Source organism: Tursiops truncatus, chromosome 6 (genome assembly GCF_011762595.2).
Source record: "Tursiops truncatus isolate mTurTru1 chromosome 6, mTurTru1.mat.Y, whole genome shotgun sequence".
NCBI classification, from domain to species: Eukaryota; Metazoa; Chordata; class Mammalia; order Artiodactyla; family Delphinidae; genus Tursiops; species Tursiops truncatus.
The window spans coordinates 42,147,474-42,165,619 of record NC_047039.1 but is presented as its reverse complement, the minus strand read 5'-3'; the positions used below and the strand labels follow the sequence as shown (position 1 = coordinate 42,165,619).

At 36.4% G+C, this 18,146-nt stretch overlaps 1 long non-coding RNA gene across 1 annotated transcript in view; it reads right to left on the bottom strand.

Moving 5' to 3' along the window:
• Positions 1 to 18,146, bottom strand: part of LOC117312595 (uncharacterized) — a 308,456-nt gene that overhangs the window by 125,354 nt on the left and 164,956 nt on the right. The window contains exon 3 of the long non-coding RNA XR_004526988.2: positions 15,120 to 15,182. This is a non-coding gene — a long non-coding RNA (uncharacterized lncRNA). The remainder of the gene's footprint in view (positions 1 to 15,119; positions 15,183 to 18,146) is intronic.

Sequence of the window (18,146 nt, the reverse complement as noted above, 5' to 3'; positions counted from 1 at the left end):
GTCATTTCATGAAAAAAATAGCTGATTATTGGTCAAAAGAAGAGATGGATGTACCTAACAAATTAGTTCTTGAGTGTACTCCTTGTGGTAAGGTGAACTACTGATGTTGCTTTGAACACATATGTATTTTCCCTCTTATTCCCAGATTGAAGGAAATCTTACTAGACTTGAATTTTTAGCATGTATTAAAAAATATATATATTGGTCCAAAGTAAAAACTTTTGCTACTTTAAAACACTGTAGGACTTCCCTGGTGGCGCAGTGGTTGGGAGTCCACCTGACAATGCAGGGGACACAGGTTCGAGCACTGGTCTGGGAAGATCCCACGTGCCGCGGAGCAACTAAGCCCGTGCGCCACAACTACTCAGCCTGTGATCAAGAGCCTGCAAGCCACAACTCCTGAAGCTCCGGCGCCTAGAGCCCGTGCTCTGCAACAAGAGAAGCTACCGCAATGAGAAGCCCATGCACCTACAACAAAGAGTAGCCCCCACTCACTGCAACTAGAGAAAGCCCGCGTGTAGGAACAAAGACCCAACTCAGCCATAAATAAATAAATAAATAAATAAAAACCACTGCATTTTTCTCTCCACAACGTCTATGATATAGTTGCATAATATCTTATGCAACTAAAGGAAATGAGCAGATTCAGTCATTACTCTTATTAAACCTTTTTAGTTTTGACTTCCCTGGGTCACAAAATTTCATGTCTTACTGAAATGGCTGTTTTCCATATTATGCATTCATGTCTCTGCTTATACTTTTGCACCTTTTAGTTTCGGAATACTTGTTTCCTTCCAGATAGTCACCTTTTGTTCTCCAGGTAAGATAGTCAAATATATCTGCACTCAGATGACTATAGAAAAATAATTGTGTTTCCTTTAAACATGCTACTATCAAATATTGCCAGAGATATAAAACATGATATCTGAGTAAATTTCATACCTAACACCTTCAAAATGTACTTATATATCAAAGCTAAAATGCTTATAAATTTGAAATTTTTAGTCCCATTGCTGATACTTTAAATTACATCATTTTAATTCCTTCAGTTGCAGGAAATACCATGAGTTACATTTTTAAAAATGATTAGGAAAAGCAGATGAAAGAGCAAACTCTACACTTGCTACCATGAGCCTAGGAGGAGAGAAGATTAAACTGGTGGGAGACACACAATTTTTCTTAATCTCCAACTCCTGTTGGCTCTCCCATGATAAGTAAATTAGAGAAAACAGATGATTCTAAAAGATGTTTTCATTTAACAAATATTAATTGAGTGTTTCCTACAACCCACTACTAGCCTCCTTTTCTAAATAAGAAAGCAGGGCCATAGATAGGTTAAATAACTTGACCAGTTAGAAAATGTTAGCCAGTGATAGAGCACAGACAAAATCAAGACTCTCAGTCTGAAACCTAAACATCCCTGAATTTCATTGCTTCTTGGGATCCTTTAACTCATCTGAGTGTTCAACTGAAGGGGTCACTATCCCTCTCTGTAATACCAGTTACTTGACCATAATATACCATAAGAAACTGAAATTACCAATTCCTACGTTCATGGGAATTCATCTGCATTTATGACCCACATTTGTGAGTTCACCTGCAGTGTATGGAACTGAATTTACCTCTCCAAACTTCCCACTTTTACTGCCGTTTGGTTTCATTACTATGTTCAACAGGAAAGACTTGTCTTTACCTTTCCCCATTGGACAACTTAACCTAGAAGAGTTTGATCCCATAGTCACCCAATCACCAGTCAGATTTTCTTCAGCAACTCACAATGAAAGCCATTTAAGCAGGTATAAATTTTAGAAACTTCAGTCCTTTTAGGAATGTTGAACTTCTCAGTAGTCCACTTGTTTTCATACCTTTATAGAATATACCAAATCATTAAAAATTATTATGGATGAATAGCAGGGATTGCTTTAAGAAATCGAGTTTATAGTAGCCCCCCTTATCTTCAGGGGATACATTCCAAGACCCCCATTGGATGCTTGAAACCCTATATACACTGTGTTTTTTCCTATACATACATACTTATGGTAAAGTTTAATTTATAAATTAGGCACAGTAAGAGATTAACAACAATAATAAAATAGAACAATTAAAACAATATACTGTAATAAGAGTTATGTGAATGTAGTCTTTCACTCTCTTAAGATACTTCATTGTACAAATTTAATGCCTTTTCCATCTTAACTAAGCACTTAATCACACACAGTGGCCATAACTTTTGCAGTTTGAGGTGCAAAAACAAACCTGGCAAAAATTTCTTTTTCCTTCTTCACAATGTCTTTGACAGAAGATTTATTATCGTACATCTTAGCAACCTTAGCATATGATCTTTCTCTTTCCTTATTAAATCAATATCTTTCACCTTTTCACTTTAAAGGAAGCACTTTAAGGCTTCCCTTTGGCAAACCGAATTGCCAGCATCACTACTCTTGTGCTTTGGCACCATTATTAAGGAAAATAAGGCCTACTTGAACACAAGCCCTGTGATACTGTGACAGTGGATCTGATAACCTAGAGACTACTAAGTGACTAATGGGCAGGATGAATTGGACAAAGGGATGGTTCTTGTGCCCGACGGGGCAAGATTGCATCACTGCTACTCAAGATGATCTGCAATTTAAAACTTATGAATTGTTTCTTTCTGGAATTTTCCATTTAATATTTTTGGACCGTGGCTGACCATGATAACTGAAACTTACGAAAGCAAAACCATGGATAAGTGGAGACTATTGTGCATGCTATCAGTTTATTGTACCTGATGCAGGTTGTTGAAAGTTGATTAAGGGGAATTGAAATTTCCAGTCCAAAGTTTTCCCATTACAAATTTATGTTATCTAACTTAAAGAGAGTAAGCTGTTCCCAGAACAGTGTGAATTATTTTATTTTTGAAATTTACAACACTTGTGCTTTAATAGAGGGAAAAAAATAAATAGCTCCATTTAATATTAGGTACTTTACCTTTTGGCTTCTAACCATAAACAGAAATTAATAGAGGTGATTCGTTTTTTCATATGTACATCAGCAATGATTGGTGTTTCTTGATATACAATATTAAAATCAAGAGGAATTCATTTGAGTTTAGGTCATAGGCAATGATATGTAATAATATCCTCAAGTAAATAAACATTAAGGTATTCATATTTTCAACTGCGAAAACTCAACCTAGATCTTGTCATAAAATTTGAAATGCATTTGATGGCATAATCAGAAAAAAATGTTAGAGTATCTTGATCTATCTATAAATGTGTCTTAAGAGAATAAATATAGCAATGATATAGGACTTGGGATAATTTTTTCCATTGATTCTCAAATAAGTAAAGTAAGAGCTATGTAAAATTAAAAGTAAAATATTGAGAGTGGGTAGAAAATCATCCATAATTTAAAGAAAAATATTGAAATTCTATTTATTACAATAAAAAACAGATAAATATTACTTATATATTACTGCTCCCTTACTTGAGTGGTACTTGAGTAGTTCCTTTCAAACACTGAGTTATAAGGCTATAACAGTGAGTAAGGACTGATGTTCTCACAGAAGTTTGTCTGTAATAGGAACGTATTTCATAAATCAGAGTCTTCTGGATAATGTTCAGTGTGGACGTTAGCAGTTATTTATACTTCACATATTAGAATTCCTTTGGAGAGTCAATCTATATGAAGGCCAGAGGCCAATGATGCCTATTAGCCTAAGAAATAGTTCGAATTTTGGGTCATCCATAGGCTGACCTTGGTTGTCATCTCCTTTTCTGAAGGACTGAATCTCTCTACCTGAATGGCATCTTGATGACTGGGAACTCACTGTCTATATAGAGACCACCCACATGAGCAGTATTTGCTGGCTGAGATCTGTGATTCCCACGATTAATTTCTTGCACTAGATCCACAGTTACAATAGTCAGTTCACATGTAGAAACATGCTGCTTCTACATCTTAGACTGTGACTTCTGCCATGATGTAGAAACTTCTAGACTGTTTAAGCACCTGACTTCTCCCACTTAGTAGAACTGCTCCATGGGGCAGATCTACTCTGCGTGTATTTTTTCCTTGTTAAGAATCTCTTCCTTCCCTTATTTCTTGTATTTTCATGCATCAAACAAAATTTATAACTCGGCTGCAAGTTCTGAGTTATGGAATGTCTTTATACATCTCTACTAATGTCAATGTATTAAAATTGTCATTAAGTTATATTTGTTATTAAGTGTGCTAGGCACTTTTCATACACACACACACACACACACACACACACACACACATCTAAACCTTACAACTATTTGAGGTTAGTGCAAATATTCCTTTTTATCAAATGAGGACACCAAGGCACAGAGAGTTTATGGACATTCCATAAACTCTCATAGTGAGAAATTGACAGTCAGGATTTAAATCTAGGTGTTTTGACTTCTGAGCCTAAGCTCATAAGCACTACATTTCAATTGCTTTTCAAAGTTTCTTTTTAACGGGGTTACTAATCTAGTAATTCAGAGAATGTGGTAGTGTAGTCGACTTAGAATTCAATATAGCATTTGATGAGATATGTCATGGAAATATTTTTCATCTCTTTTTGAGATGGAGAAGTACGTGCTGAATACTTATTTAATCAGGTAGATTTGTACCTGGTCTCAGGATTAAAGGATCTACGCTAACCTGGAGGGAAATGTGTTGTTAGGCCATAAAACTCATTTCAATCTCAAAAGTTAAGCATATTTACTAATGACTTGTGTTTACATATGCAAAACACAATGATCAGACTTACAGATGAGGTAGAGAGGGTAAATGCTTTGAATTCCTGAACCAAAAATATGTTGATAGACTGCAGGAAAGGACTGAATATTAAAAGATAACATTAAACCAGGGGAAAAAAAAAACACCTAAGATTTTGTACTTTCCTTAGTTCCTCAAGACAAGTATAGAAGTCCATATATTGGAGATGTGGACAAGCAACAGCATCCACGGGAATGGTTTAGAGACATTACATCAACAAATCAGGGCTTCCCTGGTGGTGCAGTGGTTGAGAGTCCGCCTGTCGATGCAGGGGACACGGGTTCGTGCCCCGGTCCGGGAAGATCCCACATGCCGAGGAGCGGCTGCGCCCGTGAGCCACGGCCGCTGAGCCTGTGCATCCGGAGCCTGTGCTCCGCAACGGGGGAGAGGCCACAACAGTGAGAGGCCCGCGTACCACAAAACAAAACCAAAAACAAATCAGGCCCATGTAATCACCAGTTTACTACAACCATCAATAAAGATAATCTGAGCATAGGTATCTTGGAGAAAATAGGGCAGTTCCTACGATGAAGGAAAGGCTAGTGCCACACTATTCAGTTCTGGTCATACCACAGTTTTTAATGTTTATCAATAACTGCACTCAAAAGATGGTGTGAATAGCAAGGACGTATTGTTGGGGATATGCAAACAGTTTGGTGAAGGATGCCATACGACATGAGAATGCTTGAAGAGGGTACAGATGCTTAGCTTGAAAAAGAAATGGAAACATGTTTAAACTTAGTATTTAAAAGACATTTTTGAAAAGAATAATTAGACAATTGTTTAATCCTCCCAAGAGTAAACTTGAGGGGTAAAGGTGGAAGCCATAATGAGAAAAGTTTCTGAACATAAAGAAGTGCCTTGAAACATCCAGAGCTACCAAGTTAGGAAACAGTGAATACCCAGGCATAAGATTGAGAGCTATCTTGATCTATAGTTGTAGAAGGATTTCAGAGATAAACTGGGATGTTGGATTATATGCTAGTGAAGATTCCCTCCAAACTACAGAAAGTTAGGGCTCTTTCCCTTGCCACCCTTTTGTTTGTCTGTTCCTGAAAACTGAGGTCAGATAGGGAAGTGTTAGAGAAAAAGGTAACTGCTTGCTAATAAGTCTACAGCAGCTCGACACCATGGAAATCATAGGCCTGCTACGCAGACCCGGTCTCCTTGAGGAACAGCAGCCTCTGCCTGCACGGAACTTTTATATTCTAGTCCATCTTCTGTTCTCTGCTTCCCATACACTTAAGTCTCACTTCAAATTTTAAAGATATTTTCCAAAAAAAAAAAGGTAGCTCTTTAACTTCTATGACAACAACAAGGACTCCATTATTCCTCTCCTTGACAAATATTGTTCTGATGCTACAAAAATGTTTAAAGTAGTATAGTGGGGATTGATCACCTTAGTGGTTCATGTTGAGTCTTTCAATATGACTCCAAAGAGAATATGTTTAATGCAGGATCTGCCCAGTTGCTGGAGCAGAGTGCTACATGCTTACACTAATACCTCAGAGTAGATTTGCACTGGCTTCCACTGTCTTGGTCCTATCTTTCAACAGAATCTTATCTTCATTCTCTGAAAACTGGTTGAAAGGTAAAGATTAAAAAAAAAGGAAGGGCATTATCATCACTTAAGTGCTGAACTATGAGTTCCTCTTTCACATTTACTATTGCATTTGGTCCTTATACTAAAGTATGAGAGTAGGTGTGGCTATCTTGATTTCACAGATAAGGAAACTGAAGTTCAGCTATGGGGAGGGACTGACTCCAAGGCAGAGTACTGGCTGGTGTTAGAGCTGGAGTCCATAATTACACCCATTGGTCTTCTCCCCACTGAGGAGAGGGTGGAAATACAAACAGAGAATGAGTGAGCTTTCAAAAATCTAGTCCTTAATTGCTGCAAATCTACTCCCTGTAAAGATCTGCCATTAATAGGCCCACGAATACAAACAACCCCCAAATAATTAGCATCAGACCACAGGGACTCTGGGAAAGCAGAACCATCGGAGGAAAAAGTAAGTCTCCAGGCTTTTTTCTGTACCCCATGACCACTAAAACCTTAGAATAGAATCGTATCTATTTATGACACATTCTAGTTTTTGTAGACACTGGGCTGAAAAGAAATCAGATTCTGACTAAATTTAATGCTTAACTCATATGTGAGCCTGAAAAAAATAAAAGAAAAAGCATATTGTTTTAATGATGGTACACCTGCATGAAAATGATAAAGAATTTTGAAATGGAAAAAAAAATTTCCCACTTTGTTGCTCAAGTTACTGTTTTATTTCTTTGGAATAGGTAATTAGAAATACTTACTTAAAGGAAAGCAATAATACGTCCAATGTTGCATAAAATCCCTTCGGACTTGATTCTCTTTCTTTCTGAAGAACCATATATTTCTTTGCTACCCTAAGTTCCTTCTGAATAAGTTATAGCTTTATCAGACACAAGAACAACACCAGACAATTGCTATATTCTGTAAAAGTATAGCTTCATAGTCTATATATGTGTGAAAACATTGCCTATAGCTCTTTTGCAGATACTGATCAGTCCAGCTATCTTATGTGATTTCACGTCTGCTCCAAAAGTACTTTTTGTGCAAATATTCAGGAGATAAAGACACCAGGAAACTCCCAAAACGTAACTACTGCTAAAATCCATACTTCCTTTCCATTTTGTGAAATAGAATATGATACACTTCCTTAGTTTTAAAGGTATTTATAGAATTTTATTTTATAATAGAATTTAAAACAACCCTTTCACATAAAATGGGCTTAGTGAATATTTCTTGAACAAATGAGTGAATTCATAATAGTAATTCACTTGGACCTTGAATTCATGTTAATATTTCAACTACCAAACTACTGTTTTCTAAGCTCATCATTACATCATTATCAATACTAACCTTTTTAAAATGATACCTCTCTTTAATTTCCCTTTCTGATCTTTCATTTTAGTGTATAGGAATGCAAGAGATTTCTGTGCATTAATTTTGTATCCTGCTATTTTACCATATTCATTGATTAGCTCTAGCAGTTTTCTGGTGGCATCTTTAGGATTTTCTATGTATAGTATCATGTCATCTGCAAACAGTGATGGTTGTATTTCTTCTTTTCCAATTTGTATTCCTTTTATTTCTTTTTCTTCTCTGACTGCCATGGTTAAGACTTCCATACTATGTTGACTAAGAGTGGCGAGAGTGGACATCCTTGTCTTGTTCCTGATCTTAGAGGAAATGCTTTCAGTTTTTCACCATTGAGAATGATGTTTGCTGTGGGTTTGTTGTGTATGGTCTTTATTACATTGAGGTTGGTTCCCTCTATGCCCACTTTCTGGAGAGTTTTTAACAGAAATTGGTGTCGAATTTTGTCAAAAGCTCTTTTCTGCATCTACTGAGATTATCATATGGTTTTTGAATGAAATCCCTACCAAATTACCAATGGCATTTTTCACAGAACTAGCACTAAAAATTTTTACAGTTTATATGGAAACACAAAAGACCCCGAATAGCCAAAGCAATCTTGAGAAAGAAAAACAGAGCTGGAGGAATCAGGCTCCCTGACTTCAAACTATACTAGAAAGCTACAGTAATCAAGACAGTATGGTACTGGCACAAAACCAGAAATGAACAGGATAGAAATCTCAGAGATAAACTCACACACCTATGGTCACCTAATCTATGACAAAGGAGGCAAGAATATAAAATGGAGAAAAGACAGCCTCTTCAATAAGTGGTGCTGGGAAAACTGGACAGGTACATGTAAAAGAATGAAATTAGAACACTCCCTAACACCATACACAAAAACAAACTCAAAATGGATTCAAGACATAAATGTAAGCCCACATGCTATAAACTCTTAGAGGAAAACATAGGAAGAACACTCTTTGACATAAATCACAGCAAGATCTTTTTTCACCCACCTCCTAGAGTAATGAAAATAAAAATAGGACCTAATGGAACTTAAAAGCTTTGCACAGCAAAGAAAACCATAAATGAGACAAAAAGACAACCCTCAGAATGGAAGGAAATATTTGCAAATGAAGTAACTGACAAAGAATTAATCTCCAAAACAGACAAACAGCTCATGCAGCTCAATATCAAAAAACCCCCACAAAACCCAATCAAAAAATGGGCAGAAGATCTAAATAGACATTTCTCCAAAGACATACAGATCGTCAAGAGGCACATAAAAAGATGCTCAACATCACTAATTATTAGAGAAATGCAAATCAAAACTACAATGAGGTATCACCTCACACTAGTCAGAATGGCCATCATCAAAAAACCGACAAACAATAAATTCTGGAGAGGGTGTGGAGAAAAGGGAACACTCTTACACTGTTGGTGGGAATGTAAATTGATACAGCCACTACGGAGAACAGTATGGAGGTTCCGTAAAAAGCTAAAACTAGGAGTATCATATCACCCAGCAATCTCACTACTGGACATATATCCTGAGAAAACCATAATTCAAAAAGACACATGCACCCCAATGTTCATTGCAGCACTATTTATAATAGTCAGGGCATGCAAGCAACCTAAATGTCAATCAACAGATGAATAGATAAAGAAGATGTGGTACATATATACAATGGAATATTACTCCGCCATAAAAAGGAACGAAATTGGGTCATTTGTGGAGACATGGATGGAGCTAGTCTGTCATACGGAGTGAAGTAAGTCAGAGAGAGGAAAACAAATATTGTATATTAACACATATATGTGGAATCTAGAAAAATTGTACAGATGAACCTATTTGCATTGCAGGAATAGAGATGCAGATGTATAGAATGGACATGTGGACACAGTGAGGAGAGGGGAGTGGGATGAATTGGGAGATTAGGTTTGACATATATATACTACCATGTGTAAAACAGATAGCTAGTGGGAACCTGCTGTATAGCGCAGGGAGCTCAGCTCGGTGCTCTGTAGTGACCTAGATGGGTGGGATGTGGTAGGTGGGGAGGGAGGTCCAAGAGGGAGGGGATATAGGTATACATATGGCTGATTCACTTCATTGTACAGCAGAAACTAACACACATTGTAAAGCAACTATACTCCAATGAAAAAATAAATAAAATGAAATGATACCTGTCTAATAATAATGTTTTATTAGACTTCCCTTGAATCAGTACACTTTAGATAAACAAAGTTTCAATGAGTGTCATTATGTGCCCTGCATGGTTCTAGATGTGGAGATACAGGGATTGGAAAGAGGGAGTATCTGCCCTCAAAAGTTTTACATCTAATCAGATGGGTAGGAGAAGGGTGCTGATAAGAAAGGCCGTAACAAAGAGGGAGACTACCCACTGGGCGTTCAGTGCAGGAAGACCATGGATCCATTTTAAGGATTCAGAAAACTTTTCAGAAGAGTACATTAAAGATAGATCGAGCAGGTAGAGCTTTGACAAAGACTGGTGGAAAGAAGTTTCTACTTTTTTTCTACTCTACTCCAAAGGTGCTTGATCCACTCTGGACTGAGTCTGTGATTCCTTTACAGGATTACAAATAACAGTGATCTGAGTGCCTTTTGTGATCTTTAGAATTTATCAAGTTACTTTATATACTTCACAGTACTGAGTTCTCATATCCAGCCCACATGCTGGGCAGAGCAGACACTACCATGCCCATTTTTCAGATAATGAAACTGGGCTCTAAGATTTCCAAAGTCATCGAAATAATAGATGATTTAATGGAAAAAAAAACACCTTTTACCTTGGGAAACCAATGCCATTAATGCTGCTATACTTCTAGGTTGTATCAGCTGTAGTGAGCTGTCACTCAGAGAGCAAGGCAAGCTTTTCATGGGAGTAATGCCATCTATATTGTGTGCCTTAAGCAATACAATTTAACCAAGAATTTCTTAATTACCGTCAACCACACTAAAATATTATGTTGTGAATGATAACAGCACATGCATATGATCAGGAATTAGATCATCTGGAAGGTTTATAGAAAGGGAGAACACTGGAATGTCTATTGAGAATTTGCCAGAGAATAACACGGTACATGTCACAGTTATCCTGGAACGAGGCTTCAAGTTCTACAAGTATATCTCAACCAACTGAAAGGACATCACAGGCAGGGTACTGATGCAAGATGTTATTAGACATTTAGGGTAGACAAATATGTATTCAGATAAAGATCTGTGAAGAAAGTTCTCCGGTAGAAAGCCTGTTCCTAGATGGGATGGGATGGTTTTCCTTGGCTTCTTGGCTGAAATCTATCTGTCCTGAGAAGACTGAAAATTTAAAAGGAATAGAAGGGGCACAGCAGGGGAAGCATTGAGAGGAAACCCAGGCCAGTAGCAGCATTTAAATGTCAGGATCATTTCCCCCCACGTATGGCTTTAAGCGACTGTTGTAGTGGAGGACTCAGTGCTGACTTTGCTCCAACCTTGGAGAGCAGTTAAGGGAAGGAAAAACTGAAGACTTCTTTTCCCTTTAGCCTGCACATTCAGATTTATCTGAATTGAGCAAAGAATTCAAAAGAATTTATGCAAAATTACTGGAATTTGAGAGAGCCCTCACCATACTTCTCAAAAGTACATGCATCGCATTTGAAATAACCCAGATGTGTGAATTTCTAATGTCATCGATATTGCTGTTTTCAGATAGGAGTCTAACCATTAAATCCAAGTATTCTCAGGAAAAATCTCAGCCCCCACACCCCAAACATGAATTTCCTATTTGTCTTTCCTTATAGAAACTATGTTTTGACTTCTTGAAGCCAGTGTAAGCCTTTGTTTCTTTGCTGTCTGGAAAATAACAGACAGTGTGACCCTGGCTATCATCTTTTTTCTCAACTGCTGATCTGATTCCACCTAATAAGTAGCAACTAATGGTGACTATGGCAATTCAAATTAAAACGAGGAGAGTAGAATGACGTGCAGACAAAGCTCAGATGTGGGTTTGTTGATATTTGTAGCAGGAGGTTAATTAGCATTAACAGAAGTATCAGCAGTCACTTGGACTTACTCATAAGGTACCGGCTGCTCTCAGCAGTACAGTACAGAGGAAAACAAGTCAAAATAGTTTTCTTTTTCCTCTTACAGAAAAACCATTTACAAAAACAAACATAAAGTAATTGGATTCTTTTCTGTTTGCTTTCTGTTTCTCCTTTCCAGCTAAGTGTTTGATTTAGCTACTTCTTTTGCTCCTTCCAAGTCCTACATGGTTTGAGTAATAATAGTGTTAGTTGTTCTTTCTTTTTCCCTTTTTCATTCCCTTCCCCCCTGCCCCCTTCCCCATCCTTTGGTGGTTGTTTTCCCTTTAGGCAACCATTTTATGTATAGGCGCTTTCAATTTCAATGAATGATGGGTATATTTTTATGGGTGGTTTATACATTTTGGGTTATATAAATGCAGGACGTACATCTATCCCTCTGATCACTAAACCCATCTAAAACTTTTGAAGCCCCTACCTTTCCCTATTCTATGCAATGATCAGAATAAATGTTATTTCCAATGTTTCAGCCTTAAACAAAGCCCAGAAAGAGGTTTTATTTGTTTGACTTTGTATTTTTTTTTTCCATTTGCACTCTAATAAAAAAAGGAACAATATATTATTTTTTTTAAATGAAAGTTCCTTTTATCTATATTCAGGAGAGCTTAGGATCATTTGAAAAGCTATTCTAGGTATTCTGAAAATAAATGTCCATGGTTTAGTGCCTGCAGAATTATTTAATATACACATATCATTACATTATTTAGTCATTCTTTGATGTTTTATAGAAAGTTCATTATTTTAATCTATTGAGAAATGTTAATTAATAATGAAAGATCAATAAATAATAACCATAATGTGAATTAAAATATCTCCTGCTGTGCGAGACTGTAGTTACTAGAATTTTGATGAGGACTTTTAAAATTAATTTCTTTGTTCTTTTCTTCTGTACAGGGAGCTGGAAATGGATTCAAAAGAAAATTAAGGAAATATATATATATTTTAAAATTCTGACCACAAATCAAAGACAGGCTTAAAATTCTTTGAGGAAAATTTACTCAGTGGTGATAAGACATATGGGATTGCATGTGCCACCACTGTTTTGTACAAAAACCTAAAAGGAAGTTAACTGTCACATTATTTCCACTTAGACTTGCCAAATCAGATGGAATATATCTGTCTGTCTATCTATCTATCTATCTAACCTATCTATCATCTATCTATATCCAAATCTACCTATCTAGATAGACAGACAGACAGATATCAAGACATTAGCTGTAGATTATTTTATAAATGGTACCAAGTATGAATCATAAATATATAAGTATTTCTTACCAAGTATCATGGCTCATTGGATAGACAAGATAGATAGACAAATTCCTCAATTAATGCAACCCTATCATACAGTGGAGGATACTGAGGTAGGCAAATGCTAAGTGAGAACCGAAACAGTAGTTATTTGGCATCTGGGCTGGGGATAAAATCTAAGTCACTGACCCTTCATTTAGTAGCCTTTCCTTAAATCTACAGTGCCATATATAAGCAAATCTATAAGCATTATCTTGGAAATGAGAATAAAGAAATCTTTGGTCTTGATTTATCTTCTACTTTTTCTCTGTAAAAATGTACCATAAGGAGTATGGTATGTAACTTATGGGCTAAGGAATTGGACATGTGTTAAAAGTGAAGAGATTTTAGGATTCTGTTCTGCTCAAATTTAACTTCAAAAGAGTACCCATAACTTAAACCCCCATGATTGATGAAGGAGAGTGAAGGAAGAAGAATTCTCATTTCTAACTATATTCTGTTATTTTAACGAGGAGGTGGCTACTATGGTTTCTTCAGTTTGATGACAGCTAATTATCCAAACCATTAAAACAAAAGGAGATTAAAACAAAAGGATGTGGATGTATGGATAAGAGGTATACGTCTATATTTTCTTTGTCTTGTCAATGGAGACAGGCAATATTTGGATGTTTGGGATTTTTTTGTTTGTTTGTTTTGCTATTTTTAATGATCTGAGTAGACTCTGGCAAATGGCTATCCTAAAAGAGAATTTGGGCTGCTCAGTAATTGAACATTGAGTTATCACATGAAGTAAGAGGAGATTCCAAGCTTGAAAGGCAGACAAAGTCAAAGTGTGTGTGTGTGTGTGTGTGTGTGCATGCGCGCGCGCGCACGCGAATGTGTGCACGAGAAAGAGAAAAAAGGAGAGAAAGAAAAAGAGGCATCAAAGTCTAGGTAACAAATGCAGGAGTTTAGAAAACGACTGACAGAAGTAAAGAATCAGACTTTCTTGGGTCTGTTGATTTTTCAATAATAATTTAAAAAGTTAACATTTTTGAGCACTTTCCTGGCAATTTTTGCCAGTATTCTGGTTTTTACATAAGTCATCTCAATTAATTCTTATAGCAATTTGTGTGTGTGTGTGTTGGAATAGTATCTATGATTATTTTCCAGAGGAGGAAGAATAAGCTATGGCAAAATAATTTCCCCAAGGACACTTAATTACAAAGTAGCTGGCAGAAGCTGGATTTGAACTCAGGAATTTCTAGATCAAGAACTGAAAGTTCTTAGCCATTCTATTACAATGTCTCCCATGATCAATTGCTCCTATCCAAGACCAGGAGGTGTATGATTTATAGGTGATTTGGGCTGGCATAGAGAAGCAAGAGCCTCCTGAAAGACAAAGCAGGAAAGCAACTGAAATTCTCCTATAGCTCTACTAGTTAAATATACATTATACAGGAAAACTTAATTTTTTTAAAGGACAAGTATCTTTCTCAAATTCCCTTAAATGCCTAGCAAGTTGATGCTAGGAAATGTGCCATTTTCTCATCCTTTTAGTATATTCTTTCTCATCATAATGCCTTCCTCCAAATAGCAAATGGTAAATGAGGGGAAAAAAATCTATATGAAAAAATGTGGCAAGAATATTGAAATAGCAATTAAGAACAGATGGATGTTTTGTAAGTACAAACGAGTTTTAAAATAAATGAGGGTTCACAAGAGGTTTGTGAGAATCAGTTAATATCCTATTGAAATACTGAGACACATATGTAAAAGTCTACCAAGTTCGGCTCTATTTGTGAGTCACCAGCAGTAGTACAGAATATTTTTGCACAACAGCCAAATTAAGCACCTCTTTCCAATCTTCATGTCACAACACTTTTTAGATATAATTCACCCCTTATTTCCCAGCCCAGGTTTTTGACTGACAGTACCTTTTCTACTAGATGAGAAAGCACCTACCAATGTCAAAACACAGGGCTTATATTCTACTAACCTGTAATCTTCGACTTGAGGTCACTGTGGGTCCTTATACTCACTATTTGCCTCCAATCAAAGACACTTGGTCCAAGAGATCCAGATGAAGAAACTGGAGCAGAGGAAAAGTGATCCTCACCTCACATAAGATCTTCTCAGGTGTGTCTTGTGTAGAGAAACAGGAAGTTTCTTGAAGCCACTGCTGAGAAACAAAATTAGAAAGAACATGTGGATCCAGGTTCAGTTTTTTGGTTTGTTTGTTTGTATAAAGTATGGTGACCCTATTCACTAGCAAAATGTGGCCTGGTGAGTATAAAGACACCAACATTATTTTCTCCAAAATTGCCCTCAGGGAGAGGAACAACCTTGAGCAAATATTACCTACATTTGACGGACAGAGATAGAAACAGGGAGAGTCTAGTGCAGCTCTTTCATTTCAAAAGAACCATTAGTACACAGGGCAATCCTTAATTCTATTTGCTCCCTATTAAGATGTGGAGTAAAAATAATTTATTGATGGCTTCTCAGAAAGAAGGGCATGTAATTTTGGAAGCTAGTATTTAGGGTACCAATAATGATATCTAATTATTGAATAGTTACCTTATGTTAGGTATTATATTAAGAGTTCCATGTATAGCATTTCATTTAATCTTCATAGTGACACATTAGAAAGTACTATTATAACTACACGACAGATACAAAAACTGAGGTGCAGAGATGTTAAAGAATTTACTCTATACCAAAACAAGAAGTAAGTGGACTGCAAACTGAGTCTAGGCAGTCATGAAATTCCCTTGAAGAGAAAAGATTATGAAAAAAGATAAAATTTACTTTATGAATTTAATATGCTATTCAATATTAATATTTAATGTGACATTGTTAAGGAGAATGAAGTAGCACTTGGGATATGTAATCAAATATAACTCCATGTAAAACTTGGATATCTGACTTCAAAATACGGTCCCTTCTGCCTTGCAGTTTTTGCAGGAGTTGCTTATTCAGAAAGTAATGGTCTCCTCCTTCCTATTGCAATGAAGCCACCTGTGCATGCATATCTGCAGATGATAATCATCTATGGGACAAGATGGAGAATGGGGAAGAAGTTGAGGAGGGCAGAACTATGAAGAACTTGTGGTGTGTCATAACCACATTCTCTTTGTGACAGTCAGTGTGCTGCTGGTCTTTTCCTCCCTGATAAGAATCAGAGCACTGATAGGAAGAACACTCTTTGACAAAAATCACAGCAAGATCTTTTTTGATCCACCTCCTAGAGTAATGGAAATTTAAAAAAAATAATAAACAAATGGTGCCTAATGAAACTTAAAAGCTTTTGCAAAGCAAAGGAAACTACAAACAAGATGAAAAGACAACCCTCAGAATGGGAGAAAATATTTGCAAATGAATCAACGGACAAAGGAGTAATCTCCAAAATATATGAACAGCTCATGCAGGTCAATATTAAAAAAACAAACAACCCATAAAAAAATGAGCAGGAGACCTAAATAGACATTTCTCCAAAGAAGACATACAGATGGCCAAGAAGCACATGAAAAGCTGCTCAACATCACTAATTATTGGAGAAATGCAAATCAAAACTACAATGAGGTATCACCTCACACCAGTTAGAATGAGCATCATCAGAAAATCTACAAGCAACAAATGCTGGAGAGGGTGTGGAGAAAAGGGAACCCTCCTACACCACTGGTGAGAATGTAAATTGATACAGCCATTCTGGAGGACAGTATAGAGGTTCCTTAAAAAACTAAAAATAGAATTACCATATGACCCAGCAATCCCACTACTGGGCATATACCCAGAGAAAACCATAATTCAAAAAGACACATGCACCCCAGTGTTCATTGCAGCACTATTTACAATAGCCAGGACATGGAAGCAACCTAAATGACCACTGACAGATGAATGCATAAAGAAGATATGGTACATATATACAATGGAATATTACTCTGCCATAAAAAGGAACAAAATTGGGTCATTTGTAGAGACGTGGATGGATCTAGAGACTGTCATACAGAGTGAAGTAAGTCAGAAAGAGAAAAACAAATATCATATATTAACGCATATATGTGGAACCTAGAAAAATGGTACAGATGAACCGGTTTTCAGGGCAGAAATAGAGACACAGATGTAGAGAACAAACGTATGGACACCAAGGGGGGAAAGTGGCTTGGGGGTGGTGGTGGTGTGATGAATTGGGAGATTGGGATTGACATATATATACTAATATGTATAAAATGGATAACTAATAAGAACCTGCTGTATAAAAAAATAAATAAAATAAAATTCAAAAAAAAAAAAAAAAGAATCAGAGCACTGCAACTTTGGAGCATTCACCTTGCTGATAGAGAGGGGAGATGTAAATACCAGGAGGAAAGAGTTAATGGGTAATACTTTCCTTTCCTGAGAAGGTCCACATAAATGAAAATATTCCCAGGAACCATTTTATTCTGCCTCCTAAAATTTAATCTCAAAATACTATTTATTCAGACATTTGCCCATTGTTTCATTAATTTTGTTCAGTAGACATGTTTTTTGTCTTATCACATGGTGTTCAACTGTAAATTGTTTTTGCATCCAGACTTTGGTTTGCAATAATCCCAGCAGTAATTTCTTTTTTTTGTTTGAATTTTATTATTTATTTTTTAATACAGCAGGTTCTTATTAGTTATCTCTTTTATACATATTAGTGTATACATGTCAATCCCAATCTCTCAATTCATTCCACAACCACGACCACCCACCACCACTTTCCCTGCTTGGTGTCCATAAGTTTTTTGTTCTAGTTCTGTGAAAAATGCCACAGGTAATTTGGTAGGAATTGCATTGAATCTGTAGATTGCTTTGCATAGTATAGTCACTTTGACAATACTGATTCTTCCAATCCAAGAATATGGTATATCTCTTCATCTGTTTGTGTCATCTTTGATTTCTTTCATCATTGTCTTTAGTAATCTGAGTACAAGTCTTTTATCTCCTTAGGTAGGTTTATCCCTAGGTATTTTATTCTTTTTGTTGAAATGGTGAATGGGATTGTTTCCTTAATTTCTCTTTCTGATCTTTTGTTGTTATTGAATAGGAATGCAAGAGATTTCTGTGTATTAATTTTGTATCCTGCAACTTTACCAACTTCATTGATTAGCTCTAGTAG